Raw genomic sequence first — 15,191 nt, 5'->3', positions numbered from 1 at the left:
AGTTCCATTAGAGTATCTAAACACTTTCCTCTGGCAATAAGTGCCGCGTCAGATACGATGATTAATTTTGCGCCACCTTGCGTTTCGAACGGTTCTTATTTATTCATTTACTTGAAATAGAAGCATACAAATATTATCAAATGCGTGCTCATTGTTCTCCGGTTACGACAGGGGTTCGCTATGAATCGATGCCACATGGCAAAGCTATTCAAATGGCAGTCTATCTACTATAGGAGATGCATCGTTATGTAAAAATTTTAATTTTATTTCATTGTCCAAGGCAGGTAGATATTACAGTGGGCGATATCGGTCAATAGCCATGCCCCCTTTCATTTTACGGAAACTAAAAAAGCAATAGAACAAAACGTAATATCTCTGTTGCAAATAAAGTCGAGATACTCACATTTGGTAAAAGTGATGCAGTCAAAAAAAGGATATACGGTGAAGAAAATATTTTAGAAATGAGTTTCGTTGATTGCAAGAGTTAACAGCCAATCCCAATTTCGTGTCGGACTCAGGCCACATTACTACCACACAGCCTACATTAAACTCCAGAAAGTTAACTCAGTTAGAAATGTTCTTTTTCTATTTATGATTTGAACCAAAAAAAGCCTGGCCGGACTCATCTGCGAAATGGAATATACAAATACAATTAAGTTAACCCCACTTGATTTTTACGTAAATAAAGTTGCAATTCATGAAAATTACATAAAAGCAGAAGTGAGTGGCAAGTGAACTTAGGCTAAATAGGCGACCCTGACATCTTTTTTTTTGGAAGATACACTCTTGAACACATTTGAAATCGCCCCCATAATATTAAAATGTGTTACAATAAAATACGAGGTAAAAAATGCTTTAAAATAATTTCATCTTTTATGCAAATAAATGTGGTACACACACACACACACATACTCGTACATATATTTTCACTATTTTCCTTTCAAACACTTTTGCTTCATCTTCTTCCTAATGCATTAAGGCATTGAGGCTTTACGAAATTTACCCACCCAGCCGGAACAGCCTACTTTTATTGTTGTCGCTGTTATTGTTGTTATTTGTAGCCGCGTTAACAGTCATCTTTCTAAGCAAAAAAGGCAAGCAATAATCCCTCGTGGCTGACACTGGCGTGGATGCGGATTTAACAAAGAAAAGTGTGTAGTTTTTTGGCGCCGAGCTCTGAAAACTCTCAACACGCGTTGTTTTGTGGCTACTGGTGGCGAGCTGCTGCGGTGAATTCACTGCTGCAATGGGACTTGTAAAACTCTTACAGTTGCGATCATATTTTTTGCCCTGTGCAGCCCCTAAAGTATCATTGAAGGGTCCACTGAATGCTACCTTTGCTCTTACAGTCCAGCCAGACAAGCCAGTTAGTTGAAACCACAGCAAGTGGTAATCTTAATGGAGGTGGCTGAATATAAAATATGAGAGCGTAAATCTATTGAAAATGTAACGTAGAAAGTGTACTTACAATTTGCGTTGAGTAATTTACGCTTTTTGTATTCTATTCCTAACTATGAAGCGCAATGCTTATTGATTAACTTAAAATCAATAATCTTATTTTTGTCTTTCATTTTTGATTCGATTCGTGGTGCAGTTGACTGTCCGGTGATCCTTTAAAGGATTTACCTTAATATTCCGGGCAAAACTCTTCGTAGCTCGGAGTTCTTTTAAGTTGGTCTTTCAAAATCTCTTTATGCTCTCTATTGGGCAGTCGTAAAAGTCGTTTCGTATTTTGTCAATAGATGTCGTGGAGTCATCTATCTCCAGTGCTACCAATCACATTGTGTCAAATCATATGGTGTTAGAAAGGTGACATTTTAAAAGAATTAAATTCGGAGAAGTTGAAAAAAAGTTATGGCTGTTCAAAAATGAATGAAAATAATGAAGAAATTCGCTACATTTTGAAAATTTTGTATAAAAAAGGAAGAATGCCACGCAAGCCACCAATGAAATTTGTGAAGTTTACGGAGACGATTCTGTATCAGTTCGTGTAGCACAACAATGGTTCGCTCGCTTCCGTTCTGGAAATTTCGATATGAAAGATGCGCCTCGCTCCGGTCGACCTATCGTTGAAAAAGTCGATGGAATTATGGAAAAGATTGACCAGGACCGTCACATAAGCTGCCATGAAATCGCCAAGGCACTAAACATTCATCATCAAACGGTTTTGAACGATTTAAAAAAGGCTGGTTACAAAAAGAAGCTCGATGTTTGGGTACCACATGAATTGTCTGTGAAAAATTTAATGGAACGAATTAACATCTGCGATTCTGTGCTGAAACGAAATGAAATCGAACCATTTCTGAAGCGAATGGTAACAGGAGACGAAAGGTGGATCAAATACGACAATAATGTGCGAAAAAGATCAAGGTGCAAGGGTGGTGAAGCTCAACAAATGGTCGCAAAACCAGGATTGACGCCTCGAGAGGTTATGCTGTGTGTTTGATGGGATTGGAAAGGAATCATCCACTATGAGCTGATCCAGCCTGCTCGAACGATTGACTCTACACTTTACTGTCAACAACTGATGAGAGTGAAGCAAGCAATCGAAAAAAAAGGCCAGAACTGATCAGCAGAAAGGGCGTCGTCTTCCATCAGGACAACGCTAGGCCACACACATTTTTGATGACTCGGCAAAAATTGGGAGAGCTTGGCTGGGAAGTTTCGATGCATCCACCATATAGCACTGACCTTGCACCATCGGACTAACATTTGTTTCGGTCAATGCAGAACTCCCTTAATGGAGTAAAGTTGGCTTCCAGAGAAGCCTTTGAAAATTACTTGTCGCAGTTTTTCACCGAGAAACCCCAAAAGTTGTACACTGATGGAATAATGTCTCTAGAAGAAAAATGGCAAAAGGTGGTCGACCAAAATGGTACATATTTGGTTTAATAAAGTTCATTATAAATATAAAAAAAATGAGTTGAAGTTTGATTAGATATACGAAAAGACTTTTTCGTCTACCCAATATTATTAAAGCCTTAATTGAGTTCGATATAATCAAGATAGCTTTTTTATTTGCACAAGAAAAATTGAAAATTCAAATAACAAAAGGAAAAGTAGTCGGAATTATTCAAAATATTGGTATGCTACCATTTTTCCGAGGAGTGCATCCTTTAATTTTTTCCCCCATTATCGTGTCTTTATTATTCTCTAAACTTTTTAATTTATGGTAAATAAAATCGGCACACAAATCACTAATAAGCCAATTGAACCCACCAACTCTTTTTTCTGATACTAGAATAAAAATCTCGCCCTTCTCTCATACGAAGAAGCGCACACTACCACATCATTTTAGCCGAAACCGATTGCTTTGTTAAATGCTGAATTCATAGGTGGGGAACTGCTTTGTGCTGATTTGTTGGCTTTTTGTTGGCGGTTGCGATATTTTAGAAGAGCTGTTTTCAATTATTTCACATCACTGCTTTAAAATCTAATTACAAATTATTCGACTGAAAGTACGAATCTTCAACGGACGCGCTGGTCGCAAGTTACACAAATTTCATATTAATTATTTTCGTACAAATTTTCGTAAGGAATTCAGCATTTCTCTAGAGTAATACTGGTGCAGGCCTAGAACGAATGCGCTTTAGCAAAGTAATAATTATGACTGAGTATGAATGGCTATGTGCGCATTCGGTTCTGAGAACAACAAAAAACTTCAGCCCGGCGACCAGTTCATTAGAAATGACTCCACTATGAGCACAAACTGAATTGTAATCAGAAGATTCTTCAACAAATAGATTATTAGAAGTAACGATGAAATATATCCAATATTGCTCAAACACCTTTATGCGGCACCAACACAATTCATACAAACAAATGGCCATATATACATATGTATGTATGTGTGCGCAGGTGCGCTTTTATTGTTAATCAATCTACTATTTGAAATACACGGTAAGTCTACCACCGACCAATGTTTCGTTCTTAGCCAAGTGTTTGAAAAACACTATGAATACGGGCTAGATGTTCACTGCCTGTTCATTGATTTCAAACGAGCCATATTGCTCATTCTTGGAATACCTGCCAAACTAATAAGGCTCGTTAGCGCAACGCTCACAAATACACAAGCAAAAGTGATCATTCAAGGGAAGCTCACAGAGTCGTACCCTATTGAAACAGTTGTAAAACAAGGTGATGCCCTATCAACAGTCATATTCAATTTGATGCTGCACTTTGTCGTAAGGGAAGTCAACAAAGGTGGTACCCTGATGACTAAAACAACCCAAATATGCGCTTATGCAGATGACATCGCTATTCTCGCAAGAAATAGGAATGACTTAAAAGAAATTTTCTTAAAAATTAACAAAATTGCGAAAGATATTGGCCTTTTTGTAAACGATGGCAAAACCAAATAACTGTTGAAATCGAGGCGGCCTGCACAAATGCCAAATTTCCATGTGGGAGCCTATACTTTTGAAGAAGTGCAGCATTTTAAGTACCTAGGAGTTATGTTCGCATGTAGCATTGGCTCAACTTCTGCCGTCAGGGATCGCATCAACGTCGCCAACAAAGCGTATTACGCCCCCCTTAACTTATTCAAGTCCCGACTTTTGTCTAAAGCTACAAAGTTCACTATGTACAAGACCCTTATTCGACCAATCCTAACATATGGTTGTGAGGTATGGACTCTTAAGGTTGATGATTCTGCTCTGATTGCTCGCATGGAAAGAACAATTTTAAGAAAGATCTTTGGCCCAATAAGAATGGATGATGGTACCTATAGAATCCGATTGAACTCCGAACTGAACGATCTAACTCAGAACGAGACAGCTGTGTGTTTTGTTAAAGCGCAGCGCATAAGAAGGCTAAGTCATGTGATCCGTATGCCTGTTGACTGTACCGTGAAGAAAGCCTTGACAGGAAAGCTAATGGGCGTGAAGGCCAAAAGCAGACCGAGGAACCGTTGGATAGGCGCAGTGGAACACGATTTTAAGAAGCTGGGAATACGCAACTACGAAGCAACAGCTCAAGATAGACCGCTTTGGAGGAGCATTTTGAAGGAAGCTTTGACACAACCCGCGTTGTAACGCTATGAAAGAAGAAGATTTGAAATACACGTCTTTACTGAGTTGTGTGACTTGAAATTGAAAAGGGGTATAACATGCAAAAATTTGGGTTTATCTCAAATGCCTACCAAAGATTACCTTATTCACAGTATTGTCGCTCCGTGCGAAACTACAACATTTTCCAGCTCTCTGGTAATTTATCGCTGCTTTGTCAAAAAAAGCCATGTTTTGAGATTAAGAAAAAATTAACTTAATTTTTGATGCTTTAAGGGCAATTGAATTACGTTCCTGGAAGCTCATTCTACACCGACCGAAATAAATGAAAATGGGAAGGCTCTAAATCTGGTGAAAGCACAAAGTACGGTAAGACTTCTGGCCCACAGTTTTGCAAATCTTCATGTATGTATATGGTATGTAACTATTGGATTGCATTGGGGAATAGGTTCATAGCGTTTTTATAAAGGTTGTCAAAAAAGTCTTGCGGTATTTCCGCAAGCTTGTCTTTGCAAGCGCGTAGTTCTAGTTGTATGCGTCGCATCGGTTCACGCTAGAGCTTTTTGGAAAGCTCTTTTCACGTGCTAACACGTGTTTGATTAATTGTTGTTTGCTTGTAGTCGTTCGTGAGTTATAGCGTCGCAAACATGGAGCAAAATAAAGAGAAAATACGGCATATTTTACAGTACTACTACGATAAAGGCAAAAATGCATCTCATGCTGCCAATGAAATTTGTGCAGTTTATGGACCCGATACAGTTTCCATTTCCACCGCACAACGATGGTTTCAACGTTTTCGTTCTGGTGCAGAGGTGATCAAAGATGCGCCACGGTCCGGAAGGCCTGTCGTCAAAAATTGCGATAAAATCGCTGAATTGATCGAAAGAGGCCGGCATAGTAGCAGCCGTAGCATCGGCCAAGAGCTGGGCATGAGTCATCAAACCGTTATAAACCATTTGAAGAAGCTTGGATTCAAAAAGAAGCTCGATGTATGGGTGCCACACGACTTGACGCAAAAAAACATTTTTGCCCGTATGGATGCATGCGAATCGCTTCTGAATCGCAACAAAATCGACCCGTTTTTGAAGCGGATGGTGACTGGCGATGAAAAGTGGGTCACTTACGACAACGTGAAGCGCAAACGGTCGCGGTCGAAAAGCGGTGAAGCTGCCCAGACGGTGGCCAAGCCTGGATTGACGGCCAGGAAGGTTCTTCTGTGTGTTTGGTGGGATTGGCAGGGAATCATCCACTATGAGCTGCTCCCCTGTGGCCAAACGCTCAATTCGGACCTGTACTGCCAACAACTGGACCGCTTGAATGCAGCACTCATGCAAAAGAGGTCATCTTTGATCAACAGAGGACGAATTGTCTTCCATCAGGACAACGCCAGGCCACACACATCTTTGGTGACGCGCCAGAAGCTCCGGGAGCTCGGATGGGAGGTTCTTTTGCATCCACCGCATAGTTCGGATCTCGCACCAAGTGAATACCACCTATTTCTGTCCATGGCGAACGAGCTTGGTAGTCGGAAGTTGTCCACAAGAGAGTCCTGTGAAAATTGGCTCTCCGAGTTTTTTGACAATAGGGAAGCGAGCTTCTATAAGAGGGGCATTATGAAGTTGGCATCTCGTTGGGAACTCGTCATCGAACAAAACGGCGCATATTTGACTTAAATCGCATTATTATAACCAATTTTATGAACAATTGAAAATTCAATAAAAATACCGCAAGAATTTTTTGACAACCTTTATTTTCTTGTATTTTACAACAATTTTTTTGCTGTTTGGCTGGTGAAAGCTGCAGCGAAATACTGCAGAGATAAGAGACGGGTGCTTTCTCTTAGTGATGTGGGTCACATTAGGGAACCTGAATGTCTCCCTCCCGAATGTCTCACGAGAAGAAATTGTGAACTAATGCATTTTGCTATGCAGTAGACATGAAGATTAAGTAAAGCTACGGCGACACGTTCATGTATTTGCTATCCAACAGCTTATACAGGGTTAGATTGAAAAGTAATGCGCCTTCCCGGTCTGCCAAGCCATCAACCGAATCGGCTGGTGGGGGAAAATGATCGTTGGACCTTCCCCTTCCACTAGAAACCGGTCCCAGTTCGCTGGCAACAGCGGTGCAGTTAACATCGCTCCGCCCGTGAAAGCTGTTTTAAAAGTGTGTTAGGATTTTGCAGTGGCGAAAATGCAGCGATCGTCGGAGCAACGTTACTCGATCAAATTTTGCGTAAAGCTCAACAAAATGAGTACCGAAACTATTGGGCTACTCAAGGAAGCTTACGGGGACCAATCTCTGTCCAGTGCCCAGGTAAAACGGTGGCACAAGTCGTTCAAGGAAGGCCGGGAGGACATCAAAGACGAACAGCGATCTGGAAGGCCTTCGACGACGCAAACAGTCCACAAGGAGTTTGTACCTCTAGGAAGCACTGTAAACGCGGCATTTTACAAAGAAGTGCTCTTTCGGCTGAAAACAATTGGACCCTTCGTGACGACAATGCGCCGGCGCACACCGCCTTCCTCTGCACCTCTGCATTGGCCAAGATGGGGGTTCCTGTGCTTCCCCACCCTCCCTACAGCCCAGACCTGTCCCCTCCGGACTTCTTCTTGTTGCCGCCCCTGAAAAGAAAGCTGAAAGGGAGGCGTTTCGACTCCATCGAGGCGATCCAAAAAACTGTGACAGCCGAATTGAACGCGATTCCGGCGGATGAGTTTAAAAAATATTTCCTGCAGTCGAAGGACCGCTACTAGCGGTCTATTGACGCTCAAGGGTCCTATTTTGAAGAATATTAGTTGTATAAGCCAAAAGGTTCAATAAACTTGCTTAAAAAAATAAGGCTAATTACTTTTCAATCAAACCCTGTATATGTACATGTCGGGTGCATGACGCTTGCCCGCGAAAAAGTCTAAAATTTTTAATTTTCATCATGCAAAAGCCGAGAAGTATGCGTGATATGAAACAAGTACGTGTGTCACCCGACACGCACACATATAAGCTGGTGGACAGCAAATGCATGAGCGTGTCGCCGTAGCTTAAGACTTTCTTCACAAACTTCCTTAAAAGCTTTTCAAAATAATTAACTAATCCTTATCTATATATCGATATCTTGGCATTAGCTTTCCAAAATTGAGTGTTTCATAATTTTTAACAATTAGCAATCGTTTTCTCAATGGGATTTCTGAAGGCCCATCGAGTTTCTCTGCTGGCTATGTAAATACTTTTCCAATAATGAAAGTTAACATACGCACGAACATTTATAACTTACACAATGCGTGCCCACACAGTTCAAATAAATAGACAGTTGAACAAGCTTCCAAGCTGAGTCAACAGTTAAACAAAAATGTTGATATTTAATTTGAAATCATTCACACTTTCGAATAGCAAACATTTCAAAGCAAATTTCAAAATATCTGCATCCATATTTCGATAAAATAAGAAAATGAGAAAAATTAACTAAATTACCGAGCCTGAAAATAACCGCAGCATATTTTCAGGCCAATAAAATATGCGCAGATTGCCCATTTTTCAGAAGGAGCAGTGCACGACCATTTAGTGGCATGGAAAATTGGCATGAGCTGTTTGGCCCAGCAATAACGTTCCTTCATAAATAATTGCTTTCATTGTTATTATCATTTGCTTTGTTAAGCACATCGCCTTTGTTGAGCAAATATGTGCATGCATGTGTATGTATGTGTGCATGTATGCTAGGGAGAGGAATTAGTTCCATGCTTTTTATTGCTGCTTAGCACCAAATGGTCGCATAACACGATAAAATATGTTTTGCTGTTTCGTGCATGTGTGTGTGTATGTGTATATCTAAAAATATGACCCAAAAATTAATCGAATTATGAGCTGGACTACTAAATGGTGTACTTGTAAAACCATGCAAGTAGAAAGATTCACGCCATGCGAGAATTAAAAAAAATTATTAAAAAGTAACTGCTAATTGCGGCACGGACCAAAATTTGTGCACTCGCGTGGATTGCATATTTTTAATGGAACTCCACATGCCAACATTACTAACAAAGAATCAGTTTAGAGACCATTAAAGTTTCTTATTTAAGGGCAACAATATTATGGGCCCGAGATACATAGTTGCACAACATTTTATTTTCGAAAAAGCTACGCAGGTTGACGGGCTCTGATTATTTTAAATAGTAACAGCAGATTGCAAGAATCGAGGTGATACTCTAAGCTGAAATAAAGAATGTTTTTGCTCTATAAATAAAATGAGCTCAAGCTCCTGTTTATAGTAAAAAATCTGACAATATTATTCGAACCTCAGCAACACTTCTCGAAATAGTTAAATAATGACAGCTGCGCATGTCATAGAGAATATGAAGATCTCCATAGCCCAATCGTTGACAACGGAATTGTCGTTCCGCTTCCCGGCCATGATGACGGGAGAATAGCGATAATGCGGCTAAAGAACAACAAAGTCGCAGGCGCCGACATACTGCCGGGTGAGCTATTCAAACATGGCGGCAAGGAGCTGGTAAGGTGCATGCATCAGCTTCTATGCAAAATATGGTCGGATGAAAGCATGTCTGCCAATGGGAACTTAAGTTTGCTCTGCCCAATCCATAGGAAGGGTGATCCTGCAATCTCTGCCAATTACCGTGGGATTACTCTTCTAGATATCGCCTATAAAGTTTTAGCGAGCGTATTGTGTGAAAGGCTGAGGTCCACCATCAACCAACTGATTAGACCTTATTAGTGTGGCTTTAGACCTGGAAAGTCCCCCATCGACCAGATATTCACAATACGCCAAGTCTTGGACAAGAAAGACCAATGAAAGAAGAGGGCACACACACCTTATTTTCGTCGACTTCAAACCGACAGGACGAAGAAGGGCTACAAGTGCTACTTTGGACTAAGTAGGAAATTGAGTAGTAAAGACCCCACACGGCAAACAAAACTAAGGCTCTTTAAGTCGCTCATCAAGCCCGTCCTAACGCTTGGACGATGGCAATATCCGATAAGACGTCACTTCGAATATTTGATAGAAAGATTCTGCGGAAGATTTTTGGACCTTTGAACGTTGGTGACGGCGAATATCGCAAGCGACGGAATGATGAGTTGTATGAAACTTACGACAACATAGACATAGCGCAGCGAATAAAGGTCCACAGCGGCTATGTTGGCTGGGTCATGCCGTCTGAATGGTTACAAATGCTCCGTCTCTGAAAGTATTCGATGAAATACCAGCTGAGTAGTAGCAGAGAAAGAGGACGGCCTCCTCTGCGTTGGGAAAATTAGATGGAGAAGGACTTGGCTTCACCTGATATTTCCAACTGGCGGCGGTTAGTAAAAAAAATCTCTTAAATGGCTATCGCGCCAATCAAGAAATCGAGCAGCCACTAAATAATTTACTTCGTTTAGTATAGCATCCAAGATCGTTTTCGGAGCAGAGAGGCAGTAGAAAGGTTAGCAGCGAATAGCGAATTGTAACCTACATTTCTTTTGAATTCCAGACCAGAAGAGCATTGCAGGGACATAACGAAGACGATATAGTGAAAAATAGGGTCTCTCTATTCTGGGATTTTGTCAACGAAATACTACGTAAAACCAATATGAACATTTTACAGTGAACTAGGCGAAAATATGATCTAAAAATTCATGCTAGAGCTTGCCCACTTGCAGGAATGCAAAGAGTGAACCCAAAACGTTCACAGTCTTACTTGATTTATACTTTCACTAATAGATACGTAGAGATTGTAGAACTACTCGTATGATAGCCGTGCTGACGGATCATAGCTCAGTAGTAGCGTGTGTTCATAAGATAGGAATCGCGGACAGCGAAGAATACTGGAAATGCATAGAGCAATGCTCAAGGGAAACTGTAGAGCATCTCCTTTGTGGATGTGCTGCGTTATTCAAAACATGTTTAAAATATTTGGGGCACCACAGTGTGATGGATTGGGAGATATCTGAGCAGTAGGGTGGAAATGTCTTCCAAAATTCTCAATAGAAGCAGATACCAAGTGGGTGGACTATTTCAAAACACATGACTAATGAATTCCATCGCTATGGGCGGGACGTGATTGCAAGTCAACCAGTTCAACCTAACATAAGGCACTCGCCTCATTTGAAACCATGTTTTTGGAGTCCATTTTTTGATCCACTGCTAAAAAGTAAAAAAAAATTTCCATTCAAAAAGTTGTCAGCCTTCAAAAAATGGTATTCACATGGTCAATGAACACAGATATAGCTGGTTTAGGTTAGGTTAGGTTGAAGCGGTTGTCCTGTGGGACACACTCAGGCTCCTAGCCCATTGAGATGCTGCATGGGGAGCTTTCCCTATTTCTCCTAAAACCAGTGAGAGCTTTTCAAAAATTTTAGAATACCTCCTATTTCTGCGGAACTGAGATCTTCCAATTCGTTAAAAAATTGTCTGCCTAGAACCATAAATCTGTGTCTGGATAGAGCAGGACAGTGACACAGTTGGTGCAAAATTGTCTCTTCCTCATTCGGGGAGCCGAAAACTGAAGGGGATCCCCAGATGCTCGGAGTATACACCTCCGCCCACCCTGCCCTCGAGCTTTGAGCCATCTGTGTATACAGGGATAGACTCGCCCTGTTTTACATCGTCTCGTTCCCGAAGTGCCAGCCAGGATTTTGCCGTGACCGTAGCTTTAATTTGACCACTTACTTAGAGTGTTTAGCCTTATTGCTTATTGCTACGCGCGATATATTTTGCCTGAGAATTGATGCCGTTATCGTTTAAACTACGATCATTTGGAAAACAATTTTTTTAGTATTCTTTCGGACCTTTAAAGTATAAAAAAGGGTCAAAAAAACGGTTTTTCATATGTGAACGTCCGCCGTTTTGTCAAAGTTTATTTTATTTTCAAAGGTCGGAGCTCACACAACAACGACTTTTATACTGAATAAGAAGCTTTCTGTCTTTTGGATTTCAGACATCTTTGAGTCCGCGAATCCGTGTCGCCAGCGGCATATCTTTTTTTGGAAGGCTGAAAACTTTCTTTCAACAACTATTTGAAAGCTGACAACTACTTTTCCATAAAATTTAACTTACTTATTATTTTTGTGTTTTTTTTTTTAACTTAGTTAAAGTTAATAATGTGATAGAAAAACATTAAATTAGTGAAACACAATTTAACCTATGCAGACATCAAATTAACGACAGCTACGGACATTTTTTCATGGTTCATACTTACATGATTGCTTATATGTGCACGCGTTTTTGTATGCTTGTGTGTTGCCTCGAAATCTGAAATGTAAAAAATAATATTTCTCTTGTTAGTTAAAAAAATAACTCGACTAATTTCTAAAACATCTTATATGTTAATTGAAAAGTCTAATGGATTGTAAAGATACACTAAAATCGAAAAATTATTATTTTATATTGAAAGACATCGGTTATAGAGTTTTCAACGAAGGACTTAACTTTAACTCTTTTAAGTATCCAGATACTAAATTTCTCATATGGCAAAATTAAATTTGTAAAATCGTCAAAATTGTAATAAAACTATTAAAAGGCATTTAAGCCCCCGCCTCACCTTGCAACTCCTTTTAAGTGTACTTTCTAATAGGAATGAAAATTTGGCGAAGATGGCCAGCTTTTGCTATACTCACAGACGATAAATGTGAGTTTAAGATCATCTATGCTAGACCAATTCAGAGAGTTATTTAAGATAGTTTAAATGACTACGACAAAAATGTACCATCTAAAAGAATAAGTCGCAGGAACTTGGTGCAGCCGCTCTTCTTAAACCGTTTAATGCTGGCCATACATACGCTCTTGAACATTTTATTTGTACCACAGCGGTCGCCCCTCGGCAGGCAACGGAAAACCTCCGAGTGTATTTCTGCCATGAAAAAGCTCCTCATGAAAACTATCTTCCGTTCAGAGTCGGCTTAAAGCTATAGGTTCCTCCATTTGTGGAACAACATCCAGACGTACGCCACAAATAGGAGGAGGAACTCTATCAAACACCTAGCAGAATTGCAGGCGTCAATTATTTATTTTTATTCTAGGGCTTTTAAAAATAAAGCACCTCAAGATTTCGACCAGTTTTCGCTATATTTTTGCTTTGAAAGATTTTTAATTTTCACCGTAAGCCAGCCATCGTGAGCTCCTTAACAAATTCGTGATGTCCTTTTTGAAATGCTACCTTTTATATCAGAGCGAATTTTAAAGAAAAGTGCTCAAAAGCATAGAAATTAAAACTTTTGCTTGGAAGTTAGCAGGCAATACAGTTTGAGCTGCGCCTGGTGGGGAAAAGGGGGCGTTAAGTTTGTTAATGTCCCAAAAGTCACAATGAAAAAAAAAACCGTTTGGGTCAAATCGTGCGGCACTTCATTGAATCCAGGCGAACAAGTTTCTATTTATTACTTTTCGGCAACGCATGATATCGAAATGCGGGCCAGGTTGTCTGGTGATACTCTTCAGATGCCTATCGAAATGGGAAAATTATTTAAACTTAGTACAAATGGAATACTCCCAAACTGAGTTATAGGTTGAAGGAGCTGGACCTCTTGAGACAATTTCCTGTAGGACATAGTAGCATCTTGAAGCAGATCTCCCCTTTCTTCTCTGTTCTTCGCACTGATCTCTCCATCCGCAAACTGGGATTTGAGGGTTGTGCTGGGGCTATCTTTCCGAGCAAGCAAGACTGGAAGGAGGGGAGAGTCAGCACGAATATAGGTACCTCTGTTTTTACCTACGGATCCAAGATGGTATCTGGAGCGGGAGCGGGTGTTTTCTCTAAATCAGCCAGCATTTCGGTATCCTTTAAACTGCCGGAAACGAGCAGCGTTTTTCAAGCAGAGCTCTTTACAATCCTGCAGACAGTTGGGAGGGGTACATTAATATTTTTTCCGATAGCCAAGCTGCGATCAAGGCCCTGTCGTCGCCGTATTGCAGCTCTCTTCTGGTGAACTCCTGTAAGGAAGAACTCAAACTTCTCCCTTATCTGGGTTCCTGGGCACAGGAATATAGAGGGAAATGAAATTGCCGACGAGCTTGCCAGGAAGTGGTCGACAGAACCGGTGTCTGCTGTCCCCCTCTCAGACATCGGCGTCCCTTTGTCCGTTGTTTAAGGGAAACTACACAATTTTTATCTACAAAAAGCGCAAGATAAATGGAGGTCTGTCTCATCGTGTGCTATTTCGCAAACAATATGGCCCCAATACGAATAGAAACAGAACGCTTAAGGTGATGGGAATCTCGCGCCATTCAATTTCCAAACTCATTGCGGTGTTCACTGGTCACTGGGTGATCGGTACTCATGCGGAGAAGCTTGGAATTCCGTACAACAAGCTGTGGGGATCCTGCAGAGAAAGAGACTGTTGAACACTTTTTCTGCAAATGTCCGGCTCTGGCGGCTAGGCGTTTGAGATTCCTTAGCGTGCCCTTTGGGGATGACTTGAAGAAATTCTCCAGCCTAGATCCCTTTTCTCTCCTCGACTACATCAACGGCACTGGATGACTGTAGAAGGTTTTCTCTTCCCAAAATTTTTTCTTTGCACAGGTAATGGTCTACATTGTGGCATCAAAACGGCACGTAACTGCTACTTGAAGTGTGCCTGCGGCACTCTTGCCATTTTACCTACCCTACCTATCTGCGGAGGCACATAAAGTTCGGTCCGCACCGTATTTATCACTTCCTTACTTATTATTTCTAACAATATATTTCTCCTCGATGCAGACTTCTCTTTTAATTTGTTTTTTGCTAAGAGATAATTGACCACTTACGTGCACTTCCCTTAATGCGCCAATGCGTTTAATTTCCTAGTTGCATCAATTGAACAAGCGAATTGTCGAATATATGTATATCGCGTAACTTAATGAAATGGAATGTCAGAAAAACTGAAAAAAGATGTATTGCCATTTTTATTATCCTCGCAAATCATTTAACGAAATATAAAATACTTTCGAGGCCATTGTGCAATTGCGCAATTTCCTGCTGCCAGGATAATTAACAGACAGTTATTCCGGTATTTAATTACAGCGAATAAGGCAGCGATAATGACAACTGAAACAATTACAGATTAATCTATACAAGTACGTGTATATGTGTGCGTTTGTAGCACGCAGAGAGAAATCATTTTCAAACGTGGAGATATGTAAAATGATTTAATGGACAATTTATAATATATCTCTGTGTGGTTAATTGGATTTCTCCGATTACAGTAAAGCCAATTTCTAATGAC

At 40.5% G+C, this 15,191-nt stretch overlaps 1 protein-coding gene across 1 annotated transcript in view; it reads right to left on the bottom strand.

The window, feature by feature from the left end:
* The window catches only part of LOC128861380 (G-protein coupled receptor dmsr-1-like), a 145,278-nt gene extending 133,036 nt beyond the window's left edge, over positions 1-12,242 (bottom strand). The window contains exon 1 of the mRNA XM_054099492.1: positions 12,194-12,242. The gene's annotated coding sequence lies outside the window, so the exon portion shown is untranslated. The remainder of the gene's footprint in view (positions 1-12,193) is intronic.
* Positions 12,243-15,191: the final 2,949 nt, after the last annotated feature.

The sequence above is a fragment of the Anastrepha ludens genome, chromosome 4, assembly GCF_028408465.1.
Source record: "Anastrepha ludens isolate Willacy chromosome 4, idAnaLude1.1, whole genome shotgun sequence".
NCBI lineage: Eukaryota > Metazoa > Arthropoda > Insecta > Diptera > Tephritidae > Anastrepha > Anastrepha ludens.
This window is presented reverse-complemented; position numbering and strand designations above follow the sequence as displayed.